General features: G+C 42.4%; 1 long non-coding RNA gene and 1 pseudogene across 1 annotated transcript; both read left to right on the top strand.

Annotated features, from left to right (window-relative positions):
* Positions 1 to 1,305: 1,305 nt before the first annotated feature.
* On the top strand, positions 1,306 to 2,582 carry LOC108433478. The gene is made up of 4 exons (XR_001858293.2): positions 1,306 to 1,390; positions 1,468 to 1,593; positions 1,857 to 1,936; positions 2,048 to 2,582. It is a non-coding gene; the product is annotated as an uncharacterized LOC108433478 (long non-coding RNA).
* Positions 2,583 to 5,221: 2,639 nt separating this feature from the next.
* LOC108433464 lies at positions 5,222 to 6,919 on the top strand (annotated as a pseudogene).
* Positions 6,920 to 21,142: the final 14,223 nt, after the last annotated feature.

Below are 21,142 nucleotides of genomic sequence, written 5' to 3'. Positions count from 1 at the left end.
CAATTCAATTCAATAAATAAATATAGTCACTTAAGTATTTTCCACCCCACCATCTACTAATATATACATTCACACATTAAGCACTATAATGTAAAAATGTACTGACTTAAAAAATTGGACTGACTTTATTGTTATTTATTTATTTATTTATTTATTTATTTATACTTTTAATCATTAAGTTTCTGCTTTCATCATTTAGTTGGTTTCGTTCCAGACACTGTGCATTGTTATATGCATTATTATGTTCTTGTCATTTGGTTTTGTATTCAAAGCTCAATAAATACATTTTGGGAACAAAATTCTCCTTTGTAGACTCTTTATGAAGGGTGATTAAAAAGACAGCAATGAACATGTTTCTCATACATATAAGTGCTTATTAAATGGTAATTTGTGGTGTGTGTAGTGGTTTATTTCTCTCTCTACAGGGAACAGTGACATCTCTATTTGCTGCTCTTTTGTTCCTATGTTAAAAAAAAGTAATGCAAATCCACTGAATACATAAAATGAACTTAAATCTTCAAACTGATCAGCAGGATATTGTATATTTGTACCACTGCAACAGGTAAATAAAGCAATTCCCTGCTTAATATGCTGTGTTGATTACAAAAAGCAGATCAGGCTCCTCGTAATTTTATAAAGCTTTTAGAAGTTTATCACACACCACAACATAGTTTCTCATAATTATGACTTATCATCTCATAATTATAAACCCACTGATAATAACCTGAGACCATTTCATGAAAAGGTCTTGGTTTGCTGATTTGTTCCCAAAATTTTGGAATTCAAGTTAATTCCTCAGATAAGACCATGTCAGGACTGGTGAGGTATTGACTCAGTATCTCATAATTATGAATTCTATCTCAAAATTATGACTTCTGTCTCATAGATAATGACTTTGTGTCTCATAATTATGACTTAGAATTTCATGGTAATGACTATATCATAATGATGACTTACTTTCTTATAATTATGATGTAGCATCTCAAAAGTATGACTTAAAGGATAAAAGGAAAATAAAAATCTGGGGTTAAGTCTTCTATATAGTTTAATGGTTAAGATGGAAACAAAGCCATTCAGAGTAGTTTGATGGGAAATGCTTCATTCCAGAGACACTTACTGAGTCAGAACTGTTCAGAGTGGCGGTGATAGTGTGACAGGTAGGACCTGTCTAATGGTGTGCAGTTCCCCTCCACACCCTTTAAGTGGTAACACCAGGGAGTGTGGGGAAGAGTGTCTAGGGAGGAGGCTGCATCGTTGATTTCGTCATGCGCAGCACTGCAGTAGTGACGCAAGTCACTGATTGGTCGTGCCTTTATATTCTACCGGCCCGATTGTTTGGCGTGGTGCATGTTAGCTGTCTGAGCTCGGTGGTGCATCGCAATTTCACTGTGTAAGTACACATTTAGTGATTTGTGGTATTATTAAGTTTGCATATTGGTAATTGATGTGTTGGTTAACACTTTACAGATCAAGAGCTGTGCCTGAGAGTCTTCGAAGAAGTAGTTGTATGCGGGCTTGATGTGATATGCTGCGTATTGATGACCGTCTGGCGTGGTGTGCGTTAGCTGTGTGAGCCTGGTGGTGTGTCGTGGTGTAAGTATACATTTAGTGGTTTGTGGTATTAGTAGAGGTGAATATTAGTAACTGATGTGTTAGTTTAACAATTTACAGATCAAGAGCTGTGCCTGAGAGCCTTAGAAGAGCACATTTTATGGGTACTTTGTGTGGTGTAAAGAGATTTTATGAACTGGGGAAGCAAGACATGTTCTAGGTTGGTATTCTAGGAATTTGTAGTGTTACTTTGTAAATGTAATAAAGTAGGTTTATTTATGCTGGTATAATTTTTATTTTATTAGACACAGAAACTCCCAGTAGAGGAATACGAGTAGTACCACTTGCTGAAAACAGACCAGTCCCAGTGAGCAAGTGCTTGAAGGTAATGGGGGATGTGGGTGAGTGGTTGTGTGTGAGCCTACCTTTGCGAGGAAGAAGCGAGGGGAATGTATACAAGTTAATGTCTTGTTTTTGTTTTATTCCTCTGCTATAGGTTACCTCATCGGCACCAGTCGCTGTTTTGTTATATTGTTTTTTTATTTCTTGTTTTTTTTGTTTGTGCTTTGTTTGTAATAACTTATTGTTATTGTTTTAGTTCTTCCTGTTCTGTCTTTGAGACGGGCAATTGAGTGACATGCCTGGTTTTGTCACTGTATCACGAGCCCTGAATAATTTGCTGTGCAAGTGAGATTGGAAGCCGGTGGAAGAGTATATTTTTTTAACTAGTGTGAATTTTATTCTGTGATATTGTTAACTTTAGTAACATTGTTGTTTTCTCCAAAGGTGCTGTTGGTGGGATGCTGTCCAGTGTGGGGTTGTGATATTTTGCAGTGGTTGTGTGTTGGTATTTGACTTCACCAGAGTGCGGTGGTTTTATTGCACAGAAGGTAGTTTGATGTGAACCATTTGTCCATTTTATAGTGTTAAACCTTCCACTGGAGTTGCGTGACCACCACAGTGGCCTGGAGACTCTTCACTTTTTTTTTTTTTCTATTGTCTTAAATAAACTTTTGTGTTATTGCCCTCTACTATGTTTGCCGTCTCTACTCATTCAGTTGAGACCCCTGTGAGTGGGGAAGAGTCACCCAAGTGATTGATGGTGTATGCAGGTGTGAGGTGGTTTTGCCAATGTTGATGTAATTGTCTTTGGGCTAAATTGGTACACCCCATCGCCTGTGTTACAATAGGAACCAGACATTTGAAGAATTTAATGCCTCTAAAAGCTTCCTTACAAAAAGTTATCACATTAAATGGTTACGAACACCCAGTCCAATATGTGAGATGCTGATCTACAGTGGTTTGGTGGTGAAGTTTTGGCCTAAAGCAGATTTATCCATTTATTTTAATCCATTCATGGTGAAATGACACATGTTGCCCTTGGCTTGCTCACCTGGAGGTTTTTACATTCAGTGCAGTCAAATACAAACCGCAACTTTTCACCTCTGGTGATGGACACCATGGGGTTGTATATAAAACACCCTGTTGTCATCTCTGTTCAGTTGATATGTTGGAACTTGGACAGCATAGCCCTCGTCAATGATGGTTCCAATGAAATCCTTGTAATCTTCAAAGAACTCAGGATTTCTCTTAAACTTCCTGAGCAAACATGCTATGCGTTGTTCCGCCACACAACGGTTATTTGCAGGCATTTGGAGCTACTCATTCCTGAGTGGCAATCCAATACTATAATGCCTGTTCTCAATGTTTTCTTCTCCACAGACTGCAAAAATTGTTTGCCTTCCTGAGACTTTTTCCTTGTCTCATCATAACTGTGCTCTGGAAAATCAATATTGCACTGTTGAACCAATAGCTTCTCAATTTCCATCAAAGAGATTCTGTTGACCGAGAAATGTTACGGTTCATTCTGTCTTATTCGAAACTTTCCTTATAGGCCTGTTCACTGCATAAGGACCTCCAGCTTGACAATTAATGATGCGCCAGGGCTCCATTGCTCTTGAACAGTTTGCTCCCATAATTAGTACTACATTAGCTTCCATCTCTGGCAAGCTCACTTCATGAAGGTAAGGCCACTTCTGGATATCTGACTGTTTGGGTATGTTTCCAGCAAGAACAGGTATGCTGCTATGAGTAAACACCTTGGGTAACTCAATGAACATAGTGTCTTTCAGCCCACACACTTCCAGGTCTATCACAAAACTGTTCATGAGCTTTTATTCTCCTGGTTTATCTTGGCCCTTGGTGCCAAGAAGTATTCTTGTGGGTTTCCCTTTCACATTCAATTTCCTTCGCAGGTTTTCTGTACAGAATGTTGCTGTGCTTCCTGGGCCCAGAAAAGCATGTTTGTATATGCTCATCACCATTCTTTGAGTTGATCTTTATTGGTACTACTGACAGCACACATTCAGCTTCTCCAGCCCCTATAAGGCCATAGGACTCTTGTGTGATGGGAACTTCAGTGCAGGGCACTTCTTTACCTTGAGCAGCAACTTTCTTTTCTGGTGAGACAGAACCTTCACCTTTCACTTTGTGCAGAATGTCAGTGTGCTTTAATGAACATTCTTTTTCATTCTAACTTTCTGTTGCAGAATTTGTTGAGATGTTCAGGAGCCAAGCATCCAAAACATAAGCCCTTTGATTTCAGAAATTCCACTTGTTCTTTATCTGGTTGACATTTGATCTTACTGCATGAAGCAAAGGTATGAGACTGGTTGCAGTACAAGCATGGTTTATCAAAGGCATTCATGGTTTTACTTAGCAGGCTTGACATGTTGCTTTAGGTGCTTTGCTTTCAGCAGCAACATTGGTAGAGAAACTGCTTCCCAGCTGCTTTTCCTTTTGGTCCATCTTTCCAATTGTGGTTGGGTGGCTGTCTGAAATATTACCAAAAAGGGTGATCCACAGCTATCTTAGCTTGGCAGTCTATGAAGTTCACCAAATCGGCAAACATTGCTCTTCTACCTCTTTGCTCTTTGAGCTTGAAAGCTTAGATGTGCCAACGTTTTCATTTTGTAAGGCAGTTTGGATAACGCTGTCTGTAGGTTAGTAGGATTATCCATCTCTTCTAAAAGTTCAATGTCCTCCATAGAGTTACAACATCCAATGAAAAACATTATGTAAGCATTTAACACTTTCCCATCATCTGACTTCACCTTGTGGCCATTTAAGCACTTTATTGATATACGCACGGGCAAGCTGAAGCTCATCCCCCATAATGCTCATGAAGTACCCGCTTTGCCTTGTGATAACCTTTGCTAGGTGTCATGTGAGCACAGCTGCAAACAAGCTCTTGAGGCTCACCACCTGTGTACTGTTCCAAGAAATATAAATTATCTTGATAGCTGCTGTTGCTTTACAAGTAGCTCAGTAATTACATTCTGCTTTTGCATGACTGTCAAGATGTCATCACCTTTTGTTATTCTGAGCTATATGACTGTGACTGGAGACACTTTCTAGCATTTCTCATCAACCATACCACATTCACCCCCAATTTCACCATCCCGGTGAAACATTTAACAGACAGAAAAATGGGATGGCCAGTTAGTTGTAGCTGAGCTACGAACAGAGCTTAATGTGGCTGTGCAGGGGAGATTAAAATGATTTGAATGTTGCCCTGCCATAGTAGGAGTGGAACGCCATGCAGGTAAAGGCTCTTGTTCCTGATGCTCGAGCATTGGAGGCACTTGTGAAGTTGAAAGGGTGGAGGGTTCGCTGCCAGTGGGCTCCTGCTCCTCTAGAGTAGGCACCCAATCCTCTAGTGTGGGCCCCTGATACTCTAGAGTAGGCCCCAAGACATGGCCTGATGCTCTCAAAACAGCATCAACCAGCCAGGGCCTGACACACAGCCATACTTCCCCTAAAACACTTTCTTCTTCTGAATCTTCTGGCTCTACCACCTGATGTGAAGCTAGAGCTGACCCAGAAGCTAATCCTATAGTACCTTTTTCTGTTGGCACCGGTGCATCTACTGCAGGAACCATAACCTTCAATTCAGAGCACTGTTCTGCAGCCTCCCTCACCCCCTTTGGACCTAATCTTATGCAATGTCCCCACTTGATCTAAACAGTCTACTACCTCAAAAACAGTCAAACTCCACAGATCTTGCATCATATGCCAGCCCTGAAAGTGATTCCTGCAGCGGACCTGTATACCCGGGGAACGTAGCGGTGCTGGTTTGTTATGGTTACTTCTACAGTAAGCTGCTGCCTCCAAGTGCTCTTTTGCCTTAGCATACACTTCTGCCAAATACTCATGTTGGGCCACCCAATCAGAAGGGTTAGTCAGTCTTCAGAAGAAGCTACTAAATGCTCTGAGAAGGCAATTAAAATCTTGGAACAGGAACTGGAGGAGGCAAATGACACCTACAAAAAAGCAATGAATTCCCTTCCCAGTGGATGGAACATGGTGCCTATGGATCTTGTTATAGCTGTGACTGAGTTTCACATCTGTAGTCACTGGACTGATGGCTATAGTGACTCATCCAGTGCCTCAAATGTGTAATGCTTCAAGGAAAGTTGCAGAGACAGTGAAAGATGTAAAAGGTATGCCCTCTTCTGCAGATGGATTTGATGAAATGAACATCTACAGCAAGTCTGCAGAAATCTTGACTTGGACCGGGCATATTCAGCAGTATGTGCAGAAGAAGGACATTGACTGAAAGAGTCTGTATGATCAGAAGAACAAATCTTCAAAAACAGATTTCCTGAAAGAACGATTCCAAAGAAACGAAAGCAGCTTAGAAAAATTCCCTGAATGCGAAAGGCTCAGAAGTTATGTGAATTTGCACCCAATGCGAAATGTAAGGAAGGGGAAAAAAGGAGCTGATCAAGAAAATCAGAGGTCTGACAGATTCAACCTGCAGTTTTGGCTGCAAAAGCAAAGATGTCACAAAAACTACTTCCTTGATTCCAAAACCACCAATGATATTTAAAGAAGAAATTAAATCCTAGAGAAAAAGTGCTTCAGGAAGAGCAACAGAGACCGCCAGGTTCCGCATAGAGCAGAGCCGAGCTTAACTGAAGAACACTAGAGACCTTGAGAACATGAAGAAAAACCAAAAGGAACTCACTGAAATATTGATCTCCATGCGAAACTGTGAATTAAGAGAGACTTTAACACCTCCATACAAATGCTGGTCAAAGGGATGGATGCCATGGGAAGAGTGAAAGAGCAATGGGAGAAGATGGTGCACTTCTTTCAGATGGTGTCCAGCATTGTGAAAACCACTCTGACCAGAACTCTCAAAGATTTTGTCTCCACGTCTGAGAAGACTCAGTCACTTTCCTACAATGCAAAGCTCTTCTCCAGAGATCTGCTCTACAGTCAAGCATTTCAGGCCATTAACATCGCCAGCCTCATCCACATGATCTCAGCAAACTTATGAACTCAGGAAACTTATGGCCATGGACAAGACAAAATCAGACTTTAAAAAGTAATGTACAAAGTTACAGAACTGCTGTGATAAAGCTCAGAAAGGTATTTTACATCTTGTCCTCAAGAATAAGAATGAATTTTAAAGGAAGACTGATTCAAGACTGGAGAAGATTGACAAAGACTTGCTGGCCATTCTTCCCTCTGCTGCTCCAGAAGAGATGAAAAGCATCCAAGCAGCTGTTCAAAGTGGATTCACAGAAGGTGAGGAGGCATTATACTCCTGAGTGTATTCACAACAGTTGTTGTCATTTCATACCAAAACTACATTGATGTTAATGGTAATTACTCATTCACCTTGATATTCTCCTGCTAAACTTAGTTATCCTTGCACATTTCTTTAAATCGTTTCTAATTGTCTTTTTAATTAATCTTAACCCGCTCTTTGAGAATGAAAGTTCCACAGAGTGTGATCTTCACTTCAGTGATCTACCAAATTTGAGCCGATCAGAGTCATCAAGTAACCTTAATCCTGATAACTTGGATGATAGTGTTCGTATGAGTGTGTTTGAACCAAGGCAGTCTTTTACTCACTCTAACTCTGAATCCATTCTTGCCAGTGGAGAACAGTTTTTCCTTGCATATGAAGACTGTACTGATGAGTCAGTATATGAGGGAGAATTTAGTTATGGAAAATAAAATGTAGGTAAATGAAGAGCCCCTTTACATGGGTTCACGACTAACCAAATCTTTTTTACTTATACTCTCGTTTGTTTTGAGACATGGACTCACTGGTGTGGCCCTCTCTGATCTTCTAGATTTGATTAATATCCACTATCCAGAAAACACAGAGTCGGCATCAAAGCATTTGTTTTTAAAGGAGCTTATGCCAATACAAGGTCACTTACAATGTCACATATACTGCCCAAACTCTGAGTATTACATCGGTGACAAAGTTAGTGAAGGGCAGTGTACTGTGTGCAACACGATATGGGATAAAGACAGCTCACTGAAGAATGGAAACCTCTTCATATACTTACTTTATATTGATTATCCCATATTTTGAATAATAGATGGAATTCACCTTTAAAGGCAAATTAGATGTCATTTAGAACCAAAAGTAGTGTCTATTTTTTTCTGTTTTTGTTTTTACATAATGCTGTTATATAGCTCCTGGGCCAAAGCACAAAATGTCATTTCAGGTTAATCTTTGTTTCATTTATGTTCATACTATGCAATGACATATATATAACTGGAGTTAAAAAGATAAACTGGTTGTACACTTTGTTAAACCATTTGCAACACTGTATGGAAAGAAAAGATGCCATTCAATGTACATTTGTAAATATTAGGGATATTTGTGGTCACATTCAAGCATATTTTAAGCCATTTTTTGAGCCAGAAGTGCCATGACTTAAAGAAGGACATTGATTAATATCGAAAATGCAGTTGATCTGAAAAGAATATTGTGGGGCAAGTAACACAAAGTTGATATGACATTCAAAGGAAAATGTAATCTGAAATCTAATAATAATATCACAATATTTTGGTTTTAAGTATTGATACATGGAGGCCCAAGTATTAATATTTTATTTTCTTTGCTTAGTAAAATTTGTAATGCCTCTTAAACCCACTGTTAGACTAATAAATTAGATAAAGGATTTTCCATCTGGACTGTGTAGTGGAAAGCTCTATCCCTATTCAGGCAACCATCAAAAGCACCACTTTATAGCAATAACAATAAGATTCCTGGGCAAGACTCCTAAAATTACACTTAACACTTTTTAATGTTACATTTGTGTACTTCACAAATAAAAGCATCTGCTGAATGTAAATGTAAGAATGAAGTATTTTGTACATTGATTTATCACCACAATCATGTTTTGTTTTGTTTTTTCAGTACAAAAGATTAAGTGAGACAATCGAGAGGACACTGCAGTTAAAAGTAAAAATCACAATATGTTACGTCACAATAATTAGCATTTTCATAAATCTTTATTTCATCATATTTTTTCTAATTGTGATACACAGTATGCTTTTTGGAGTACATTGTAGATATTTGCCAGCAAATGAACTTTCACTACCAAGAGAGCTAAATCAGTCCTGTTTAATTGGGTCTTTTGTTGTATATTCATTTTAACCTATTCTCACATTTTTTACTGACAATATTTTATGTACAATTTTTAAAAGTAAAATTGTTTTTTTCTATTTATTATTATTATTATTATTATTATTATTATTATTATTATTATTATCATATCTTGTGTTCTACTTACTGGTATATGAATTGCATCCAGGTGAAAAGACTGGAATGTGGCCTCGAAAAAACTGTTCCTGCTCTAACACTTCTCCGTTTCCTCCTGGAACTCCTGTTACAAGAACAGGAATATTAACCTCCATTAGTCCTGACACTGTTTCTTCATTACCATCTTAGAAAAGTGGTTATTAAATTTAAATTGTTATTCTATTTATAACCATTATCTCTATTAGTCTGACTGTATGCCTGTCTGACATGCCTCTACACAGATATTGTTGTAGCATGCAGTTATGTTACGTGATCCATGCAAATGAGGCCAAGAAGGCATGTAATAATTGACTGTAATAATCTTACCTATTGCAACAGGATAAACTGGAACAGTATTTGTGCTGGATTTACTTGCACTTAATTGTTTTTTCTTTGTTTCTAATAATCTACTGCTAATTAAGTTCAAGATTATCATGTTTTTAAGCTGGAGAAGATTAAATTTGACTTATTTTATGAACTTTTACATACATTTTTTAACAGATGGGGAATTATATTACACTCTACACAAAGGCAATGCCCTTACCTTGAAAACAAAAGTTGTTTGAGGCATAGAAGAAGCAAACAGCATTTTCAGAAATGGCTGATTATATATGTCTTATTTTAACATCATCTTCTTACAAAACAGGTTCAACACATTGACAGCTACTTGCCAAAAACATGTAATGTAACCTTTCATTAACTTATACACTGATCCACCAGTAAATGTACACCTCCTTGTATCTACACTGATTGTCCATCTTCTCAGCTCTACTTACCATATAGATGCACATTGTAGTTCTACAATTACAAACTGTAGTTTGCCTGTTTCTCGGTATACTTTGTCGTCCTGTTCTTCATTGATCAGGACCCACACAGGACCACCACAGAGTAGGTATTATGTGGGTAGTGGATCATTCTCAGCACTGTAGTGGCTTTGACATGGTGGTGGTGTGTTAGTGTGTTGTGCTGGTAAACATTGCACTTGTTGATCTTGTTGGACATTATATTCCAAAACTACGGGCATTTTGCAACCCCCTGCTTTTGCAACTTTAACAGCCTCCCCTCTTCTTGGAGTTGGGTCTGTGCATGTCAGTGGAGTTCCCGCACACCAGGTTCATCAAACCATGTCTTTAAAGCGTTGACTTCTGCTTTCATTAAGGAACAGAAAAAGATCTTCCCAAAACTGCTGACACAAAGCATTTACGTAAGAATTTATGTCTCAATGCTGCACCATTAACATTAAGCGCTGTGCCCAAACCCTGAAAAACAGACCCAGACCATTATATGTTCTTCACCAACTTTACTGTTGTCACTATACTTGCTGGTAGACAACATTCTCCTTGCATCCACCAGATAGTAAAATGTCACATCACAAGAGCATGTTTCCCTCCAGCTTACACTCCAACTTACACAATTCTTTATGAATATTTCATGTCATAGCACTGTTTCATGTTCATTTGTAAAAAGTAGGATTGCTTATGTTAACATTTGAAATGTCCATATTTTAAATACAGTGGCAAAGTGTGTTCCATGCCAAGCCAGCTAAACGTGGAGTATATACCTATTGCGGTATGACTTCTGCATGTCCTATTAGAATGTCACATATTTTTTCATAGTAACAGCATTAAAGACAGCGACTATGGGATGATAGCTGTAAGACTTTTGATAAATCACAGCAAAAATATAAATTAGATACAGATATTAAATATAAACTGTGTGTATGTGTTACATGTTTAGCACTATTCATACATTCAGTGAGCATTACACTAAAAACTATTGGGATATTTGCAACAAAATCAGCAGAGATAATATACAAATACATAAAAGAATAAATAGTAAATGAAAAAGATTAATTAAGGACAATGTCCTGACTGGATCAGATTAATAATCACAATGATAATAATCTTCATTATCACCAACATAAATGTTATTTGATTTTCGTGTGTTTTGTTCCTTTAAGGTGAAGCAACCATTTGAAGTACCTGGAATGGACTTTATTGGCAAGCTTTCAGCAACAGACAGCAACCAGTATGTCTGTGTCATCATTGGTTATTGGACCAAATGACTACAAGCATAATCATTCAGAACCAAATCTGCTAAGGAAGTCACTGACTGCTTGCTGAAATTTGTTAACAGTTTGAGGCACCCAAAAGAGTGCTCAGTAACCAGGGGAAGGAGTTTGTAAATGATGTAAATGTTCAATATGTGCATGTACATACATAGTAGTTGAAACTCTAATGGTTAATTTAAAAAACTGTATGTATTCCTTTTAGTTTTTTTGGGTGTTTTACTGCAGAATTCATTTATTACACATATTTATGACTACTATTTGTTTTTTCATTTTAAGTTGAACAAGTATGTCTGTAAAGTTTTTCAAATTAAAAGGATCCTCTATGCACCATACCAGCCATAGACTAATGGTTTGGTGGAAAGAATGAATGCAGTAATACAGAGGCATGATGTGTATTTGTTAACTGATACTGATTCTTTTTTCTGGTTAAAAATTCACAGATTCTTGTCCACTGTTGCTTTTGTGTTTCTAATCCCCATTTATTTCACACATAGCAAACTCTTAAAAATAAGGTGACCATTTTTTTTAGTTAGTTTTTATTTATTTTTTAACAATGTTTCCATGAAAGAGAGAAAAAAATACAAGCCATATCAATACAATCTTCAATCTCAGTTATTACATAAATAAACAACAATGGGGATCCACACCAAAAAAAAAGTAGCCAAAAACAAACAAACAAAAAAAATTATGCGAGAACAGAACATGATTGTCTAGAAAATAAACAAGTAAATAATTAGACAAATCATTAAAATAAAAAAAACAGCCATTAGGGGTGTATTTTGTGTATTTCTGGTGCCGATCCCAAGCCCGGATAAATGGTGAGGGTTGCGTCAGGAAGGGCATCCGGCATAAAACTTGTACCAAAACTATCATGCAGATCACAAATATGATTGCTATACCGGATCGGTTGAGGCCCGGGTTAACAACGACCTCCTCCGGTGCTGTTGACCAGCAGGGTGCTGGTGGAAATTGGGCTACTGTAGGTCGAAGACCATCAAAGAGGAGAGGTGGGTTAGAAGGCAGCGAGAGAGAAGGAAAGGCAGGAGTGTGAAGGTTAGAGTAGGGACTCTGAACATAGGGACAATGACTGGTAAAGGCAGAGAGCTTGCAGACATGATGGAGAGAAGGAAGGTAGATATTCTGTATGTCCAGGAGACCAGATCAGAATCAGAATCAGAAGAAGTTTTATTGCCATTGTCAATGAACAGGATTCACAGACTAGGAATTTGCTTCGGCATGAAGGTGCAACATAAAAACAAGTAGTACTAGGCATGCAAAATTAAGTCCACATAAATAAATACTCTATGCAAATATATAGATAGAATGAATAAAAATAAAAATACAAAAGGCATGTACAACAGTACTATATACAACAGTGCAGGTGGAGTAGTGCAATTCAAGTAAAGTGGCCAAGGCAGGGTTATAAAGAGGTAAGTGACGTGATTATATATTGTTCTTGAGTCCAATGGCAGAGGGGAAGAAACTGTTCCTGTGGCGGGAGGTTCTGGTCCGAATGGTCCGAAGCCTCCTGCCCGAGGGGAGTGGATCAAATAGTCCGTGTGCGGGGTGAGAAGGGTCTGCTATAATACGATCCGCTCTCCCCACAGTCCTGGAGATGTACAGGTCTTGAAGAGATGGGAGGCTGCAGCCTATCACCTTCTCAGCGGAGCGCACAATGCGCTGCAGCCTTTGTCTGTCCCTGGCAGTGGCCCCAGTATACCACACTGTGATGGAGGAGCTGAGGATGGACTTGATGATGGCCGTGTAGAACTGTACCATCAGCTGGGCCGGCAGTTTGGCTTTCCTCAGCTGCCGCAGAAAGTACATCCTCTGCTGAGCTTTCTTGATGAGGGAGCTGATGTTCAGCTCCCATTTGAGGTCCTGGGTGATGGTGGTGCCAAGGAACCGGTAACAGTCCACAGTGGTGATGGGGGTATCGGTAAGGATAAGAGGGGGCAGGGGGCTTGTGGCTTTCCTGAAGTCCACAGTCATCTCCACTGTCTTCTGGGCATTGAGCACCAAGTTGCTGTTGCTGCACCAGGTCACCAGCCGGTCCACCTCCTTCCTGTAGGCAGACTCATCACCGTCTGAGATGAGTCCAATGAGGGTGGTGTCGTCCGCAAACTTAATCAGTTTGACAGAGTCATGGATGGAGGTGCAGCAGTTGGTGTACAGGGAGAAGAGCAGGGGGGAAAGTACACAGCCCTGAGGAGATCCTGTGCTTAAAGTCCGCGTGTCCGAGACAATCTTCCCCAGCCGTACTCGCTGACTGCGGTCTGTGAGGAAGTCTGTGAGCCACCTGCAGGTGGAGTCGGGCACATGGAGCAGAGAGAGCTTGCCTGTGGCGCATGGTTTCTTGGGGACAGGGACGATGATGGAGGACTTGAAACAGGCTGGGACATGGCATGACTCCAGGGAAGAGTTGAAGATTCCCGTGAAGACTGGGGCCAGCTCATCAGCACAGTGTCTCAAGGTGGCAGAGGACACGGAGTCAGGGCCTGAGGCCTTGTGTGGATTTAGCCTCTTAAACAGCCTGTTCACATCCTCCTCCTGGACTGAGAGGGCAGAGGGGGCAGATGGGCAATCCAAAGTGGTTGAGTGTATTGTGGTGTAGGGGGTGGAGGATGGGGGGGTGTGAGTCCATGACTTCAAAACGTGAATAGAAGTCGTTAAGGTCGTTGGCCAGTTTGAAATCTTCTGAACAATGAGGTGCTCTGGGCCTATAGTTGGTGATCTCTTTCAGCCCCCTCCATACAGTAGCAGAGTCGTTAGCATAGAACCGCTGCTTCAGACGAGCATTGTACTTGGATTTAGCCTTTAACACCTCCCTGCTAAATTCATACTTTGCACCTCTGTAGCTGACTCTGTCTCCCTCTCTGAAAGCAACCTCTTTCTGCTGGCGAAGCTGTCTGAGTTTTGGAGTGAACCAGGGTTTATCATTATTGAAAGTGATTCTGGAGCGTGATGGGATGATGCTGTCTTCACAGAAATGTATATATGATGTCACGGTATCTGTGTATTCATCTAAACTGTCTGTAGAATCCTTGAACATGTCCCAGTCTGTGGTGTCCAAACACGTGCGTAGCTCCTCCACAGCTTCACTGGTCCACTTTTTATATGTCCTCACGACAGGTTTAGAGAGCTTTAGTCTCTGTCTGTACGCAGGGATCAGGTGAACCATGACATGATCTGAGAGTCCTAAAGCCGCACGGGGCACAGCACGGTAAGCACCACTCACTGTAGTGTAACAGTGATCCAACGTGTTCCCCTCTCTGGTCAGGCATGTGACAAACTGTTTGTATTTCGGTAGTTCATGATTAAGTTTCGCTTTGTTAAAATCTCCGAGGATTATAACAAGGGAGTCCGGTAAAGACCGCTCCACGTCCATAATCTTGTCCGCCAGAGCACGCTCAGCTTCGTGCACATCGGCGCTCGGTGGAATGTAAATAGCGGCCAGAATAAATGAAGAAAACTCACGTGGGGCGTAGAACGGCTTACAGTTAATGAAAATGTATTCCAGAGAAGGAGAGCAGTGTTGGGAAATCACTGTCACATCGGAGCACCAGGCGTTGTTGATGTAGAAACAGACTCCTCCACCTTTCGTTTTACCTCCGGCAAGTTCCCGTTGTCTGTCCGCGCAGAGGAGCTGGAATCCCTCAAGATGGAGCGCACAGTCCGGGGTCTGTGTGTTCAACCACGTCTCGGTGAAGCACAACACACTAGAGGAGGAAAAGTCGCTGTTTCTTCTCATCAGCAGTGCTATCTCGTCCATTTTATTGGAGAGTGAGCGGACGTTGGAGAGGAAAATCCCAGGTAGGGGCATGCGCGTCCCCCGTGTGCGAAGGCGCACGAGTGCACCAGCTCGCTTCCCTCTTCGGCGGCGTCTCACTTTTTTGTTTAAAAAGTGCACTAATAATGCAGCAGGCACTAGAAAAACTGGTGAAATGTCTGTAGGGGTTGTTGTTCTGATGTTTAGTAGCTCCTCGCGGCTGTAGGAGCACGAAGACACACGAATAACGCACAAAAACAAACAAAACAAAGCACCCGAACGCCAGGGCAGCCGTACGTGGCGCCATCTTGGATAGATGGAAAGGAAGCAAGGCCAGGAACATTGGAGGTGGATTCAAACTGTTCTATCATGGTGTAGAGAGGAAGAGAAATGGAGTAGGGATAATCCTAAAGGAGCAGCTTGGGAAAAGTGTTCTGGATGTAAAGAGAGTGTCAGACAGGATCATGAGCCTGAAGTTGGAGGTTGATGGTGTAGTTTTGAATGTGGTCAGTTCAAATGCACCACAGGTTGGTTGTCAGTTAGAGGAGAAAGAGGAATTTTGGGGTAAGATGGATGAAGTGGTAGATAGTGTCCCTAGAGAGGAGAGATTAGTGATTGGTGCAGACTTCAATGGACATGTTGGTGAAGGGAACAGAGGGGATGAAGAGGTGCTGGGTATGTATGGTGTGAAAGACAGAAATGTGGAAGGTCAGATGGTTGTAGATTTTGCAAAGAGAATGGAAATGGCTGTAGTGAACACGTATTTTCAGAAGAGGGAAGAACACAGTGTGACATAGAAGAGTGGAGGGAGGTGCACACAGATGGATTATATCCTTAGCAGGAAATGCCACCTAAAGGAGATTGGAGATTGTAAAGTGCTACCAGGGGAAAGTGTAGCAAGGCAGCATAGGGTGGTTGTCTGTAGAATGAGATTAGAAACAAAGAAGAGGAAGAGAGTGAAGTCAGAGCCAAAGATTAGATAGTGGAAGCTGAAGGAGGAGGATGGTTGCAGGCAGTTCAGGGAAAAATTGCAACAGGCCCTTGGGGGCTGTGAGGAGCTACTTGAGGACGGGGAAACTACAGCTAAGGTGGTGATAGAAACTGGCAAAAATGTGTTGGGTGTTTCATCTGGTCAGAGGAAAGAAGACAAGGAAAGTTGGTGGTGGAATGAGGAAGTCCAGGAGAGTATTCAGAAGAAGAAGACAGCTAAGAAAAAGTGGGATAACCAGAGAGATGAAGGAAGTAGGCAGGAGTACTGTGAGGCTAGTCGCATAGCGAAAAAAATGGTGGCAAAGGCAAAGGCTCAGGCCTATGATGAGCTGTATGAGAGGCTTTACAGTAAAGAAGGAGTAAAGGACTTGTATCGTTTGGCTAAACAGAGAGATAGAGCTGGAAAGGAGGGAAATGTACTAGTGCGTGAACAGAGAGTGATGAGTAGATGGAAGGAGTACTTTGAAGAACTAATGAATGAGGAAAACGAGAGAGAGGAGGACAACGGGGGGAGAGATAGTGGATCAGGAAGTGCAGAGAATTAGTAAGGTGGAAGTGAGGGCAGCTTTAAAAAGGATGAAGAATGGAAAGGCAGTTGGTCCAGATGACATACCTGTGGAGGTATGGAGATGTTTAGGAGAGAAGGCAGTGGACTTTTTAACCAGGTTGTTTAACAAAATCCTGGAGAGTGAGAGGATGTCTGATGAGTGGAGAAGTAGTGTGCTGGTCCCCATTTTTAAGAACAAGGGTGATGTGCAGAGCTGCAGTAACTACAGAGGTATAAAGTTGATGAGCTACACCATGAAGGTATGGGAAAGAGTTGTTGAAGCAAGGCTAAGGCGAGAGGTTCAGATCAGTGAGCAGCAGTTTGGATTCATGCCCAGAAAGAGTACCACAGATGCAATTTTTGCATTGAGAATGTTGGTAGAGAAGTACAGAGAAGGTCAGAAGGAGCTACATTGTGTCTTTGTGGATCTAGAGAAGGCATATGATAGGGTGCCAAGAGAGGAAATGTGGTACTGTATGAGGAAGTCAGGTGTAACTGAAAAGTATGTTAGGGTGGTGCAGGACATGTATGAGGATAGTGACACAGTGGTGAGGTGTGCAGTTGGAGTGATAAATGGTTTCAAGGTGAAGGTAGGGTTAGATCAGGGATCAGCTTTGAACCGCTTCTTGTAGGTCCATGGAGCTTGGGCAAATAATGCATTCGAAGATCACCTTGTTGACACATCTCTTGCCACCCAATAGCCAGAAACCAGCAGATCGGATCGCACCCTCTGTAAAGTGGCACCCTTGGTGTCGCGTCTGTTCGTGAAAGTGGCGCGCAATGAGGGTGGCTACATGTTGACGTCCAGGCAAGATCAGAGGTCTCTTCTCATTGGGTTCTAAGTTGGGTTGGGTTCTAAGATGCCCCCCACTCTCAGCAGACCTGCTTGGTCAAGAAAGAGATCCAAGGACCAGAGTGGACTGCTCTTTGAAATGCCTGTGTTGGAAGAGAGGCACTCTAGTTCTTTCTGAAAGGCTTCACGCTGGACCGTTCTAATGATGATTGCTGCGCTCTGATTAAGAATGTCTACTGTTATGGGAGTACGGCAAAAATGCCGTTGTTGGAACTGTTTACTCTTCTTGTCCCTTTTGAAGCACTGAATGGTGTGAATCAGCACACCAACAGCCCTTGTGAGGGAATTCCAGTGTGAGAATTGGCTAAAACGGTGTGAGCCAAGATGATTCAGCACTGTTGTGGACAGTGTAGTCACTTGTGGCTGGATTTCAGGATCTTGTTCTGGCCGTAAGAGTTCAAAGTTCTGTTCGTTAGGCTGCATGTCAACAGGCTGGGACAAAAAAGACGGTCCAGAAAACCATATTATGTCCTTCAAACGGTCCGCTGGGATCGACCGCGTAGCTATGTCTGCAGGATTGTGTCGTGTGTGTACATACCTCCACTGTTGAGGCGACGTGCTTCGCCTGATTTGTTGTACTCTGTTGCTCACATACACGTAGAATCTTCTTTTCTCATTAAAAATGTACCCAAGTACAATTTTGCTGTCCGTGTAGAATGTGATTGCATCAAATGCGATGTCAATTTCCGACTTGATGGCTTCTGCCAGGTTCACAGCCAAGACTGCTCCGCACAGCTCCAATCGGGGTATGGTGTGTTCTGGACGTGGAGCTAGTCTTACCTTGCTTGAGATCAGTCCTGTGTGGCATTGTCCTTCTCTGTCCACAGTTTTTAAGTAGGCAACTGCAGCGACTGCGTTTTCTGATGCGTCTGAAAAGACACAGAGCTCGGTTCGCTCGGCTGTAGATGAGGACATGCAAGTGTAAGCTCTGGGAATTCGTAATTTTTCCAGTTCTTGGAGAGAATATCTCCAGCCGTCCCACAACTTCGCCTTTTCTGCAGGCAGCGGAGTGTCCCAGCCCAGAGAGTCAGTGGTGAGTTCGCGAAGGGGAGCCACCCAGCTGTTTCCTTTGTCCCTGTAGACTCCTTTGTCCATAATGTCTAGAAAATGTAGGTCCTCGATAGAAGGGGCCTGTGTGTCATCGTCTATGGTTGTCTGAAATACTTCATTCCCCAAAGAGTTCTGCATTCCCTTTGCGTGACTGTATCCGTGCAGGAGGGGGTGTGAGAGGGGTTCAGTGTCACAATATCTCTCCTTCACCATGTAACTGTTTGGGCATGGCTGAAAGAGAGATGGATGTCCGTTTCTCAGCACGTTGGTGTAGTAGGAGTGGACAAGGGGTGGCTTGTGCATGTCTCCGATGCACACATCGTCCACAATCACCCAACCCAGGTCTAGCTTCTGGGCGTAGGGTGCATTGTGTGGACCGTTCACCTGCCATTGCACTTTGTGGGCTCTGATTATGTCTCGACCCAACAAAAGCAAAATGGGAGCTTGTGGATCAAGGTCTGGGATATACTTTGACAGATGTTTCAAGTGGGTGTGACTGGAGGCAACCTCAGGTGTTGGAATTTCCGTGCGATTGTTATGATTGGTATTTCGTTGCATTCGATCAGTGGTGGCAGTGGGAGTGCGACACTACCGTCAACGGGTTCTACCACAAAGCCACGTTCTTGTCTGCCCTCAGTCTCTATTGTCCCTGCGCATGTTTTCAGGGAGTATGGTGAGGGATGTCCTACGATGTTGAAGGCACTGAAGAACTCAGACCGCGCAAGCGATCGGTTACTTTGATCATCTAATATGGCATACATACGAACCGCACACCAGGGTGGGTGTTGGGGTACACCCTAACAAGGCATATTTTCGTACAGGTGCGCCCTGAGATGTCTTTTCCACACACTTTAGTGCATGAAGCTGAAACAACAGCCTCCCCGCCATCCTCTGGTGCCGAGACCGCTGAGCTGATAGCTTTCGGAGCTGGGCCAGGGTGTAGCGCCGTAATGTGTATATTGCTTCCACATTCTGAACAGCTTACCTCATCATAACAGTTCTTTGCCAAGTATATGGCTTTGCAGCACTTGTATGTCCACACTCCATGTTTCTTTAAGAGCGCCTTTCTTTCTTCTAAGGGCTTATCCCTAAATCTGCGGCATTTGTGTAGGCTTGTTATGCAGCAGACACTGCTTAGCTGGGTCTTCTCTGCTGCTGGCCCTACTTGCAGATGGGGGATCAGCAGGCGCGAGTGGGGCATTGGAAGCAACCCCGGTCTTGAGAACGGCTACCGTCCTCTGACCCTCTAACTTTAGCGGCGGCTTGTTAAGACCGGACAGTTCATTGTTGGGCACTGCTAGCGTAAAGCCTGGATCATTACGCATTCTCGCCTGTTGGCACACAAAATTCACAAAGAAGCTAAATGGGGGATAGGGAGCCCTATATTGTTCCTTATAGTTGAAGCCTTGCGTGAGCCACTTGTCCTGCAGGTAGAATGGCAGTTTCTGCACAATAGGGTTAACCCCCCAGGGAGTGTCTAGATAGCTAAGGCCAAACAGGTCTCCATCAGCTTTAGCAGCTTGTATTTCCATTAGTAAGTCCCCCAGTTCTCTTAGTTTGCGCCCATCCTTGTTCTGAACCTTAGGGAAGCTCTCCAGCCTTTTGAACAAGGAGCTTTCGATGACCTCTGTTGCACCATAGTACTCATAGAGCCGATCCCATACTGTCCTGAGCCCATATTCTGGATGATTCACATGAGCAGTCCTTATGCGCCTAGCTTGCTCAGCTGAGTCTTTACATAACCATTTCACAAGGAGGTCGAGCTGCTCACTGGCCAATAGGCTGAGGTCTCTGATAGAATTTGTGAAAGATGCTCTCCAGGCTCTAAAGCATTCGGGACGGTCACTGAACTGCATAAGCCCAGTGGAGATAAGCTCACGTCGGGCCAGGAATCTGACAAAGTCCGACATTCCTTTGTTCTCATCAAACAGTCCACGCTCAGGGCTCCCTTGCTGGTAAGCAGCACTGGGAAGCAAGTGGGGATTGACTAACGATTTGTTATATTCAGTGTCGCTGTAGCCATTTCCTAAAGGCTGGTGCACCGTCCCAGAGTGAGACGTCATTGTATGTTCACAGTCAGTGTGCTGTGATGGTGGCACACACTGGTCTATAACCTCTTGCTCGGTAAACAGATTTGGATTTTGGGCCTGTAGTGTGTAGGGCAGTGCACAGTTCTGTTGAGAGGGTAATTTATTTACAGTGTGGTAAGAAGCAACAGTATGGGCACATTCAGAGGCATGCATGTCAGGATTGCTAGCAGATGCACTCTCTATGTGGACGGCTGAAGTGCGTTTCGCTACTTGTTCAACATAGTCTTTAGTACGTGCTTCCAAGTAGCCAGTAAGCACATTAATGTCACTAGTGTCCTGCTTAAATTCTTGTCGTGCTGCTGCCTCTAAGACATCTGCTTTGACTGCTGTAGCTGCAGCTCGTTTTTCAAGGCGAACTTTATCCAGCTTCATTTCCAAACGCCTCTTTTCTAACTCTAATTCTGCTTGTTTTAATTTCAGTTCGTTCTCTTTTGCAGCGAATGCTGCTTCCGTCTTTGCAACCTCTGCTTCTGCCTGTGCTTGAGCAGCAACTATTTTGCTAGTGGAGGAGCTTGAAGAGCCTTTAGATGAACAAGACGTGTTAGATCTCGTTTTTATGGATCCTATGGATGAAGCCCCTTCCGACATTTCTCAATGTTGACCTTA

The sequence above is a fragment of the Pygocentrus nattereri genome, chromosome 1, assembly GCF_015220715.1.
Source record: "Pygocentrus nattereri isolate fPygNat1 chromosome 1, fPygNat1.pri, whole genome shotgun sequence".
Classification (NCBI taxonomy): Eukaryota; Metazoa; Chordata; class Actinopteri; order Characiformes; family Serrasalmidae; genus Pygocentrus; species Pygocentrus nattereri.
Note: the sequence above shows the minus strand (reverse complement) of the source record. Positions and strands in the feature narration are given on the sequence as shown.